The following is an 11,446-nucleotide window of genomic DNA, read 5'->3' on the forward strand; positions in this document are numbered from 1 at the left end:
CTTTGACAAACAAATAAGATCAATCCCAAGAATAAATCCTGAAGAAATCTACTAGCAGACACCATTCCATCTGACACTTCCCTGTTCGGTACTTCCAGCTGCCATTTCCTTCATTCTGCTCTGGCAAATAACATCTTATCTCTGTGCCTCTTTATGTTATCTTAAAACATGCTGATTTAGTATGGACCCGCAAGGATCACCAAATCCAACTCCTGGCTCCACACAGGACCACCCAAAAGCCAAGCCTAGCAAAGCGAAGCAGTCCTCCTTTCCATGAAAGCTCTCTACACATTCTCAATTATCCTTTAATGTGTTGTGTTTGTACCTTCCTCTTCAAGTAACAGCAAACTATGTCCATTTCAAATTCCCAATCTCCTCAGTCCAGTTGACTTGATTATCTGGGTCCTTTAGTTTACCAAGAGTTGCCTTATGAAATCAGGGGGCTTAGATACAGACCTGCTTTTGTTTACTTTCCATTCATTTTACACTAAATCAATTTCAGGATAATCTTCTACAGCTAGCTTTTCTGTACTGTCTTCGAACTGTAAGTCCAGCCCTAAAATAGCATCCTTACATGTTGGTTTAGTGACCTTTTGCTGAGAAAAGCTGCTAGTCTGACATTCAGCTGTATTTGGGGTCCTGCCACCATTAATAATACTTATTCTCCAGCCTACTAAACCAATCAGGGGAACAAAGTGAATTTGTTATTTTGCCACCTTAGTGAATTGAAGTGACTTTTGGGTCAGTCAGGTACCAAAGCCCCCCCAGACAGCACAGTAGACCGTGCAGCCTGAAGAAGGGTGGAATTACTCCATTTCAGCAAGAGGGAGTTGTTACATGAGCCTAGCCTCTCATCTTACCACAACCTAACTTTGGAGCGCTGTCTATATATGTATATGCATCTAGAAAGAAAAATCTTTTTTCTTTCTAAATCCAATTTCTCTCTAGGTTTTCAACAGTGGATCTCAAATACTATTTGATCACAAATATTAAGTACTGGATTTAGTCATTCAAACCTTTTTAAGTCTCCTCCTAAACTAGATCTCTCTACCTATAGCTCTTGTAGTGTCTGTAAGAACAGTATCGGAAAAGGAGGCTTCAGTACACAAGAACCTTCAACTCTGTTTCTTTCCATTAAACCTAGCAGATACTTTTCCTTTATTTTCCTGGTATTTGTGAAACCGAGGAGCTTGAATGAGATCAGTCTCCATGAGGTTAGTCTGTGGTTTTACCACAGGCACGTTGCTGTGTGAGAAAGCCACTGCCTAAAGTTCCCTCTTGTTCCCTCCTCTACAGCTGGCTACACGTTTCTGTCACCTTTCTGTGCTGACATGAGTATTCATGTGGCTAAAAATTGGCCAAATTTCAGTTGGATGAACATGTTGATCTCGCTGCATGTGCAACCAGACAAGCAATACTGCCAGATAAGGAGGGTGCAGTGGGAAGCACAGGGGAACAACGCATATCCCATCTGTGAAACCGCACTGCTAGCCTGCATAAATCAAAGCGATGCTATATATGTGAAAAGGAAGGAGTATGTTTTGACTGGTTGCTGTTTTATCTCGGTAGGATCTACAATGTAGTTTTTAATAAGTTATTAACATTGTTTAGAACCGGCTGAGTGGAAAAAATGCACAATATAAAATTGTGAAGTTAATTCTATTTCATCAGGCTTAAATTTGTCAGCTTTTGAAATATTAAAACTTATGGTAGGATATTCAATTTAAAAATAAAAATAATAAAAAAAAATAAAAAAAAACTACGAATCATTGTGATGATGGTTTTAACAATATTTTGACACATTTCATAGAAAAGGACTGGGGAACAAAAGGGTAATTTTTTGCAAACCTTTTCATTTTCACAGCAAAACCACTGTTCTTCAGTTTCATTCAAAGTGTCTCAGCCCATTCTAGCAGTGAACAAGGAAGCTTTTTTTGCAACTTGTCCTTTCCTTTTGGATGAGGACTGTGCCATGGTCATCACTACCTTCAGATTAAATTAATGCATTGCTGTTTTACAGGCTAAAAGGTCATTTGGAAAAATCAGTTCAGGCAGGATGCAGCCAGGAAATTTACCACAGGATCTTTCCACCAGGGCTTCATTGAACTTTAGGGGGGATGGGAGTGTTTGCTAAACAGCACCATTGCTCACTTGCCATGAGACTCAAATCATGTGCCACACAGAACCATGTAAGTGGGATGGACCCAAGCCTGTTTTCCACAAAGACAGTACTGTGTGATGAGACTCTTACAAGACTCCTTGCGGACCTTACAATTTCTTCCTTTAGAATGACTATAAAATATGACTTTCACTTGTGGCCAGGAAATTAAAATTCTTGTTCATTAAACATCTGTCATCATATTGCAGCCTCTTTTTCCACATTTACAAAATTTTTCTTCCTTAGTTGTTTTTGGTTTGGTTTGGTTTTGAATTAGCTGATGCTTGATCCTCATGCTCAGTCCCCTCACTGGTGACATTCCCTCTCTCCTCTGTCCCAAATTCTGAATCTGTTGCGTCTGTTCTTTACTTTCATCATCTTCCAAAGGTCCATCATTCCCTTTTATTTTTCTAGTATCTCTTAGGGTATCCCTTCAATGCATTGCTGTTCCTCTAATCACCTTTCGCAAACCTTTTTTTTCATGTCGTTCTAAACCATTCTTGTGCTCTTTATTATAAATAAATAAATGTATCGCATATATAGAAAAAGATAAGTGAAGCAATAGTAAGTTTGCCAAGTTAAATACCTACAGGTTAGGAAATGCAACATTCCCTACTTGCCCATGCAACTGTGGATTAGTTCAGTTGTATAAAGCCAACTGTAGAAATCACAGCCAATTCCCAAAATGGCTCCTGAGAACTGCCTCCTATACCCTCCACTCGCTGGAGCTGCCTCCTATCCTTGAGTCACACAGCTTATGCTCAGCTCAACCAGCAGCTCCTCCTCACACTCTGTCAGCCCATGCTGAGTCAGACTCAAAAATCCCACCCTGTGCTCCCACCTTCAGACCTGCTCCTATGCTTTCCACCCCTTGAGTTAATTATTAATTGGCAGTGAACATTTCAGCATATGCATTGCATCATACTTCCTAATTACACTAATACTCTTATTTTTCGTATCACATCTGTCTCATTCAGTATATAAAGTGAATGGCATTGATGAATGCTGTTCAACATTTTGTTTTATTCCCATGTTTGGGTATTTAATTTGTGCTTTATTTAAGCAGCTCCATGCTCTAAATAATTTTCTTTTGACACCTGTCACTGGCAGATGAGAGCTTCACAAACATTAGTTCACTTATCTACACAGAGAACTAAGGTACAATTAGATTAGCAACAAAACTATATGTTAATTTTGTGTGCCTGTTTTGGATGCCTGCTTTTGTCAAGGATATAGCATTTATTTTTACATTTTATTTGGCAATCACATCTGACATCAATTCCACTTTCAGTTGAGAAGTCTCCAGAGCATAAGCCTGGGCAACTAGGAGCTGAAAAATACACATCTCTCATCACCGATCCCAAATGTGAATTAAATGAGTTTCAGCCTCATGCAGGATTCGTTGAAATGAGACAAGGTTAGAGTCCAGTTGTTCAGAAGATACTTATTCTGCTGTCCAAAGCACACAGACAACTTTTTCTTCTTGAACTCTTCTGCCTCAGTCACTGCACTGCCTGGCTTCTGTACTAGATGAGCAAAGGGTCACACAAACAACAAGCAACTTCATGACTTCATACTTTGAACACTAGGTATCCTCTGTACTGCAGGAAGGAATGGCCTGTGGTAAAAATAGTATGTGATCTCAGAAGTAAAAGACTGCATCACAGTACATACATTCCAGGAGTTTGAATTAAGTTTTTGCAAGCAGCTTGAGATCCAGCGTTTTCTACTTTTTTGAATGTTCTCATTTCTTGTAATCTTCATACTCTCCCAATCACCTTTAGGAGGCAGTCTAGAAAAAACAACCATCAGAAATTCTGTCTTGATGAAGCAAATTGACATCCTGGGGGCTCATTCAAGAAGTTCAAAACTCAGGAGTTTATAGAGCAAAGCTTGGTGACATGATCTAATAGCAAATAAAAGCAACAGAAAACTATCATCTGTGAATTCTGTGCAAACTAATCATTAGGGAGAGATAAACTAATATTTTATGTTGTCTCTTTGCCAGCTAACTCATGAATCCTGGATCATAATCTGCACTCAAAAGAATGATGTATTCCCTTTGCTTCTCTGTCACTGCCTGCCATGCAGCCTATATCTCGTCTCCCATTTTCTCACATCTTAACTTCCAGTGTAAGGACATACATCTTGGCACATCTGAGGCTTACATACTAGTCCTGTATCTCTTTGAAACCTTGTTCCAGCTCCCATCCTTTCCTTGTCTCAATAATAACTTAATCCCTTCGCATTTATCTTCTCGTATTTCCACACTCCAACACAGCTTCCCTGCTCTCAGTTCTTGGTATTATAGCAAGCTGTTGAAGAAAAAGTTTGCACTTCAACCTGGAACTTTAATTACATGGATGGAATCTAAGAATTTAATTACAAGCTAACTTGGGCAAATAGAGAATTTTTAGGCTTGCAGGAATATAGAAACATAAAAGTCAAACCAAAGGTCTGTTAGCCCAGGATCCCATCTCTAACAGTGGCCAGTAGTGGATATCTAGAGAACAGCAGAAGACAGCTACAGAGTGATACCTCTCTAAATATTCTGTAAGCCTCCAGCTTGTATCTTTTCAAATATAGGTTAGTAGATACAAGTTAGGAAGGAGGGAGGTGGGACACAACAGGTTGCATATATTACCATTGATCACAGTTGTTAAATAAATAGGTGTCAAGGTTTGTTTGGAACACACAGGAGACATTAATGGATTTATTTGGGCTCTGCTGCTAGGCTTTGGGATATTGTAATTACCCATGTGACATATTTTCAAGATTTGGGATTTCAAGATACCTAACATTTACTGTATTGTCAAAACAACCCTAACCTGTCCAAAGTCACTGTTCTGCTAGACTATGGATGACCCGCTGAGGTAGGTGGATTTTTTTTTTTTTCCTTTCAGATAGAAGAGAGATGCCAGTTATTTGTGAGACCAGGGAGCAGTAGACCTTTGATATAACATGTGAAAGAAGATTGCAACAAGATAAACTGCAGGAAAAAGCTTAATCTGAACTTTAAATATACTTTATTATAAATACCTTTACAACAAAGCCAAAGGCTATACATTTTAACCCTCTACACTTTATAGACCTTTAATTTAATGGGAAAGTATCAAGAGACATTTTACAGATCAAAGAAACAGAGTACTTGTCTCTATTTCTATTTTGTTAGTAAAAAAAAAATAAATAAATAAAAAATCTAAAAGTATGGATCAGAAGTAAAACTATGAAAACATCTGTGAGGAAAAATCCTGGACTGGAAATTTTGCTCTACAAAGTCATTTTCCAACACATAAAATTCAAAAGGGCTAGAAATAATCCATGCAAAATGCCCCTTATGAAGACATCTCCATCAGCAGATGACTAGGGAGGCAGACAGGGAATTAAAATAAGGAACAATCTGTGAATGGGAAAGGAATGAGTATCAAAGAGTTGTCCTGCACTGTATCTGTTGGGTCACTGATAGTAACAACAAAACTCACACTGATGGCATAATTTAGAGGAACTCTAGCACAACATGATCCAGTAATATATTTTGTATCAGTAAGACAGCTTTGTAGGTCCCTTCCAACAGAACTATTCTATTTATAAAATGTAATTTGGAGTATTCCTTGTTTTCTGACTATAAGGTTGTTGATATATACAGTTACTCTGTAAGGATGTGTCACATATAGAATGATACGATCATTTAGTAAGGGGGTCTGAGGAAGAAATATACATTTTATTACTTCTACATGCAAGCTTATTAGGCTGGAAGAAATTTGACAATCTCAAGCAGCCAGGTGGCTCTATCCTGGCCAGAGCTAACTGGGTCACAGTGAAATATGATCTTTCAGCACTGTCTTGTAGGCAAAAGGACCGCTATAATACTTAAATATATAAAGGAAATAATACTTAAATATATAAAGAAAATAATACTAAGAGGTTGTAGTGAAGTTATATTACAACTGTACTGGACAAAGTACTGTTCTTGCTGTAGTACATGGTCTGAAATATGCTGCAAAATTAGAGCAAATAACTGAGAAAACATGGAGAACAAATAATAGAGTGAAAAACTGGACTTACTCTGTTGTTTTCATCTCACAAAATTGCACTATCCTGTAGACAGTACAGTATTTTTGCATGTACTTTTCTCTCACCATTGACTGCTTGCCCTTCTTGAAAACTGGATTACATTTGCTACTTTCCAGTCCACTGGGACCCCTCCAGATTACCAAGACTGTTAACAGATGACTGAGAGATCTCACAATGACATTGGCCACCTTGTTCTGTACCCTGGGATGGACGCCATCAGGCCCCATAGATTTATGTGCATTTGATTGCACCCAACTTTTGGATGTCTGAAATAGCAAAGCCAATCTGCACTGGGAAACACCATTGCACTGAGAAACTCATCTGGCTTTAGCTTCATACAAATCCTAACTTTAAGATATGTCCCATGGAAAACTTATATTTGGTAGTACTTGAGCTCCTCTTTTATTGCCTAGATGATGCAGTCAGACATATTTGGACAAAATAAAGGCTTGAGTTGCACTGGAACTACTTACCAATGTTTGTTACAGATTTTTCATCACCACAAATGTTAAATCATGTTTATATTTTTTTCCTAAAAGCTATAATATAACTCACACAGGAATTCATTCCGAAAAAGTCTTTTGGTCTGTGCTGATCAGGCAGCCAAGGGTCTATTCTAGAATCAATCAGGAGAGAGGACACAATGGTCCTTTCTGGCTGTCTGATCAGGGAAGCTATCATGAATTATCCTTAGCATTGTCATTAGCAGGGCCCAGGTAGTTTAACTAGATTCAAGAATTAGGAAGAAAAATGGAAAAACATCCTGTGACAAAATGTCCCATGACACTTAAAATACATGTGGTCTAATCGGTTTGTCAAAGGAAGGCTGATGAGTTTTATGTTGCTAGTCATTTAGATGTGATTATTCGTAAGTAGATGGCACATCAAAGAACTGCAGAGGAAAGAATTTAGAATGTAGAACTGCTAAAGAAGAGTTACCATCACTTTTTTTTCTTTTCCTATGAAATATAAAATTGTTTTTATATTAATCATAATGTATTCTTTTTTATTTCTTTGGAAATAAGTGGGATCGCATCAAGAAGTAACTGACTCTAGTATCAGTTTTCTTCTGGAGGAAATAAATCAAGACCCAAAGTTGGGATAACTGCTGAAACTAAATAGTGGCATTGGTGTTTTCCACTCAACAGGGTTTTTTTTTTGACTGGTTTGTAGGGATTACTCATTTTAGTGAGAGATCCTGTTTCAAGGATGATTAATTCCAAAATAAGCACAGCAGGAAAAACATGTGTGTTTATTTACAAAGAATGTTTAATAATAATTAGCAAGCTTTTTGTTTGTTTATTGTGGTTTGTGGTTTTGTTTGTTTGTTTGTTTGTTTTTCCCATAAGTGGATTGCATTCATTTCATTCAGGAGAGATTGGCAGGGCAGGTGAGGAAGAGGAGCAGCACTGTATGTAAAGAAGGGGGTGGACTGTACCGAGCCTGCAGTCAGGGACAACATGGTTGGGAGCCTCAGGGTAAGGATTAGGGAAAAAGTGAATAAAGTGGATGTTGCTGTGGGAGTCTACTATGGGCTGGGTAATCACCCAGCCAGGATGATGACACTTATGTATTATTCTATAAGGAATTAAGGGAAATCTTTAGGTCAATTGCCCTTTTTAATAAGAAAGCTTCATAGGCAACTTTAGTGCCCCAGATGTTAGCTGGGGGCTATCACACAGGTCCAGGAGATTCCTGAAGCACTTCAGAGATAACTTTGTGATACAGGTACTAAGAGGGACAACTGGGAAAGCTGCCCTCCTTGATCTGTTGGTCTCATGGGTGAAGGGATGATTGGTGGCTGTCTAGGCCATAGCAGTCATGAAGGGTTTGAGTTTAAAATCTTTGGTGATATGAGAAAAAGTGTCAGCAGAGCTATTACTCTGGATTTCGGGAGAGCAGACTTTAAACTACTCAAGGAACTGGTTCCGTGGGAATCTGCTTTCAAGGATGGTGAGGTCCATACATGCTGGTCACTTTTTAAGGGCACAGGAAGAGGCAATTCCAATGTGTCAGCAGTCAATCAAGCAGGGCAAAAGATTGGCTTGACTGAACAGGGATCTCCTGCTGAAACTTAAGCAGAAAAACAAAGTGTATAGACGTTGGAAGGAAGGTCAGGCTGCACAGGAGGTCTACAGAGATGCTGTTCGCTGTTGAAGGGAGAAAAATCGTATGGCCAAAGCTCAATGAGGGTTGAAGCCACCCAGTACTATGGTGGATTAAAAATAATAATAATAATAATAATAATAATAATAATAATAATAATAATAATAATAATAATAATAATAATAATAATAATAAAAAGGCTTTCTAAAATATGTTAATAGCAAAAGGAGGAAAAAGGAAAACATTGGACTGTTACTTGTTGAGGTTGGTCACCTCACAAAAAAGGATAAAGATAAAGCAGAAACATTTAATGCCTTCTTCACTTCTGTCTTTAACATCAGTGAGGGGCCTGGGGACCCCTGGAGCTCTGGGCTGGAGGACAGTGACTGGGGGTGTGATAAACTCCCAGTTGACTTTGATCTTGTATGGGGTTTGCTGCTGGAACCAAATGCGCATAAATCTATGGGGCCTGATGGTGTCCATCCTAGGGTACTGAACAAGGTGGCCAGTGTCATTGTGAGACCTCTCCCAGTTATCTGTTAACAGTCTTGGGAATCTGGAGGGGTCCCAGTGGACTGGAAAGTAGCAAATGTAATCCAGTTTTCAAGAAGGGCAAGAAAGAAGACACTGTTAATTATAGGCCTGTCAATCTCAGGTCAGTGCAAGGGAACCAGGGACAAGACCTGCAGAGGGGCAGGCGCTGAGGTCTGCTCTCTGGGGACAGCGACAGGACCCGAGGGAACGGCACTGGGACAGGGGAGGGTCAGGCTGGGGGTTAGGGAAAGGTTCTGCACCCAGAGGGTGGCCGGGCACTGGGACAGGCTGCCCAGGGATGTGGACATGGCACCGAGCCTGCTGGAGTTCAGGAAGTGTTTGGACAACGCTCTCAGACATCTGGTCTGATTTTTGGGTGGTCCTGTGTGGAGCCAGGAGTTGGACTTGGTGGGCTTTGTGTGTCCCTTCCAACTGGGGATATTCTATGATTCTGTTTTTCTTCCAGCAACAACAACAACAACAAAAAAGGAGCTTAATTTTATTCATGTTTACCCAGATGCAAACTCAGATAGGTATTTTAAATTAATAATTATGTTGTTGTCAAATCCTGTATTTGCTAGAGAAAAATAATCAGATTCATGCATTTGGTGTGGATTAATGGGTGCATTCAAGATTTGTTGCAGTTCTATATCAAATCTGTCACTGCTGGGAATATCATTATCACAATAAATATATAAATCCAATACGATCCAATGCTCTCAGAATGAAAATGAAACTATTTCACTAGAAGGAGCAGTGAGGTAAGCAGAAATTTGGCCTGTACAAATTAAATTAAAAACAAAACCTTTGTTTCTATATTGTAAAATGCGCATTTTTGTAGTAAGAACTTCTCCATATATAGAGTAAAAGTCTGAAATATTTTAATTTTCTTTTTCACTGGATCAGTGGAGGGTTCAGAAGCTTCACAGAATACTGGATACCTACTTCTCCCAATTCCTGCTGTTCTAGACACTCTAAAGCAGTGTTTTTTGGGCATCGATCACTTTTAAATTTCAGACTAAATGTGAATCACCTGTAAATCAAAAAAAAAAAAAAAAAAAAAAAAAAAAAGTAGAGATATTGCAGCATTTTCCTGGTTTAATTTTCTCTCTCTCTCTTTTTTTTTTTTTTTTTTTTTCTCATTTTTCTTTGAGCAAGTTGATGTATTGAATATTCCCAGGTATATACCAGCTGAGGTAGTGGTCGTTGTGTACATTTGGCATTGGCATGTGAAACCATGGTTACACTCACATCATAGGAAATGAAGGAATTATCTACTACTTGATAGTGAATAGCTGAGGAATATTCGGCTATGTTTGCCATATAAATAGGAAGGAAGAAAGGAAGGAAGGAAGGGAGGAAGGGAGGGAGAAATCTCCAGAGCAATACAGAAGTAGCTAACCTTTTAGAAAAGATCATTATGATTTATTTTTTTTTTCTGCATAGCATAAGACTTTTAAACATGGGAATGCAATACTGCTTGAATATGGAGCAAAGTTAAACCAGGATATTTTGTACTATGGAGAAAGAAACATAAAACATAAACTCTCACAGAGTTCTTAATTTACATGTATATCTCAGGTTAACTAACAGTGTCTTGAGAACAACCCTATTTGTCTAAAATGCTGCATATGTTTGACTTACTAGCTGTTGACAAGCATTATTCCAAGATCAGTCTAGCCCAAGGAGATAAAAGCAGCATTTTGAAATTAAAACACTTAAAACAATATATATATTAATTACTCAACAAATAACAGACCATGTAAAACAGACCACAGCAAAAAACACAGGGTTTCATTGTAAATGAAGAAGCAGATGCTGAACTCAGGAAGCCAGAACTGTTGAAGGATTTGCCAAAATGAGTAGTCAGTTAAGAGTATGTCTATTGACAAAGCTAAAAAGAACCAAAGAAAGCCCTTGTGTATGCAGGGAGCTGGGGCGATCTGGTCAAAAGCAAGTGCCAGTTCTGGAGTGGGAGGAGAAAGAACACACGACAGAAAGCAGATCTCAGTAATATCATCAGTAAGGACTCAAATCAGGAGCATGATTACAACTGAAATACACTTAAGGAACAAAGTCCAGCTAGTAGAACTACAGTGCACATGAAATGTATGAGGTAGATCTTTAAATACAGGGGACAACGTTTTGGGGTTGGCTTCTACCTCATCAGCTTGTCAAGACTTGTGATCAGCTATGGGTTATTAGCCCAGAAAGTAACTACCAGAGCAATCTGACTGCAGGACACAACAGTATACAGTCCTCAAAGTGATGATGCTCTTTGGGCCGTTTACTCCTCAGTAACACAAATGAAAAACAGCACCTCTTAACTCCAAAATGCATCTTGCAGCTGTGTGTGGTCTTCCAGCAAACAAAGCAAAAGGTTTCAAACAAAACAACAGTACCACTGTGGACTGTGACAATAGCACTGATAAAGATGAATTCCATCAGTGGCAAGCTGTCTTTAGTCATTTTGACTCTGTAATATGATTTGTTTAGGTTCATTTCTGGGTATTTTAGTAATTTCAGCAATTCCATAGCCCAACACTGGGACAGAGTAGCTAAAATCAAATGAAA

Source organism: Aythya fuligula, chromosome 1 (assembly GCF_009819795.1).
Source record: "Aythya fuligula isolate bAytFul2 chromosome 1, bAytFul2.pri, whole genome shotgun sequence".
Lineage (NCBI taxonomy): Eukaryota > Metazoa > Chordata > Aves > Anseriformes > Anatidae > Aythya > Aythya fuligula.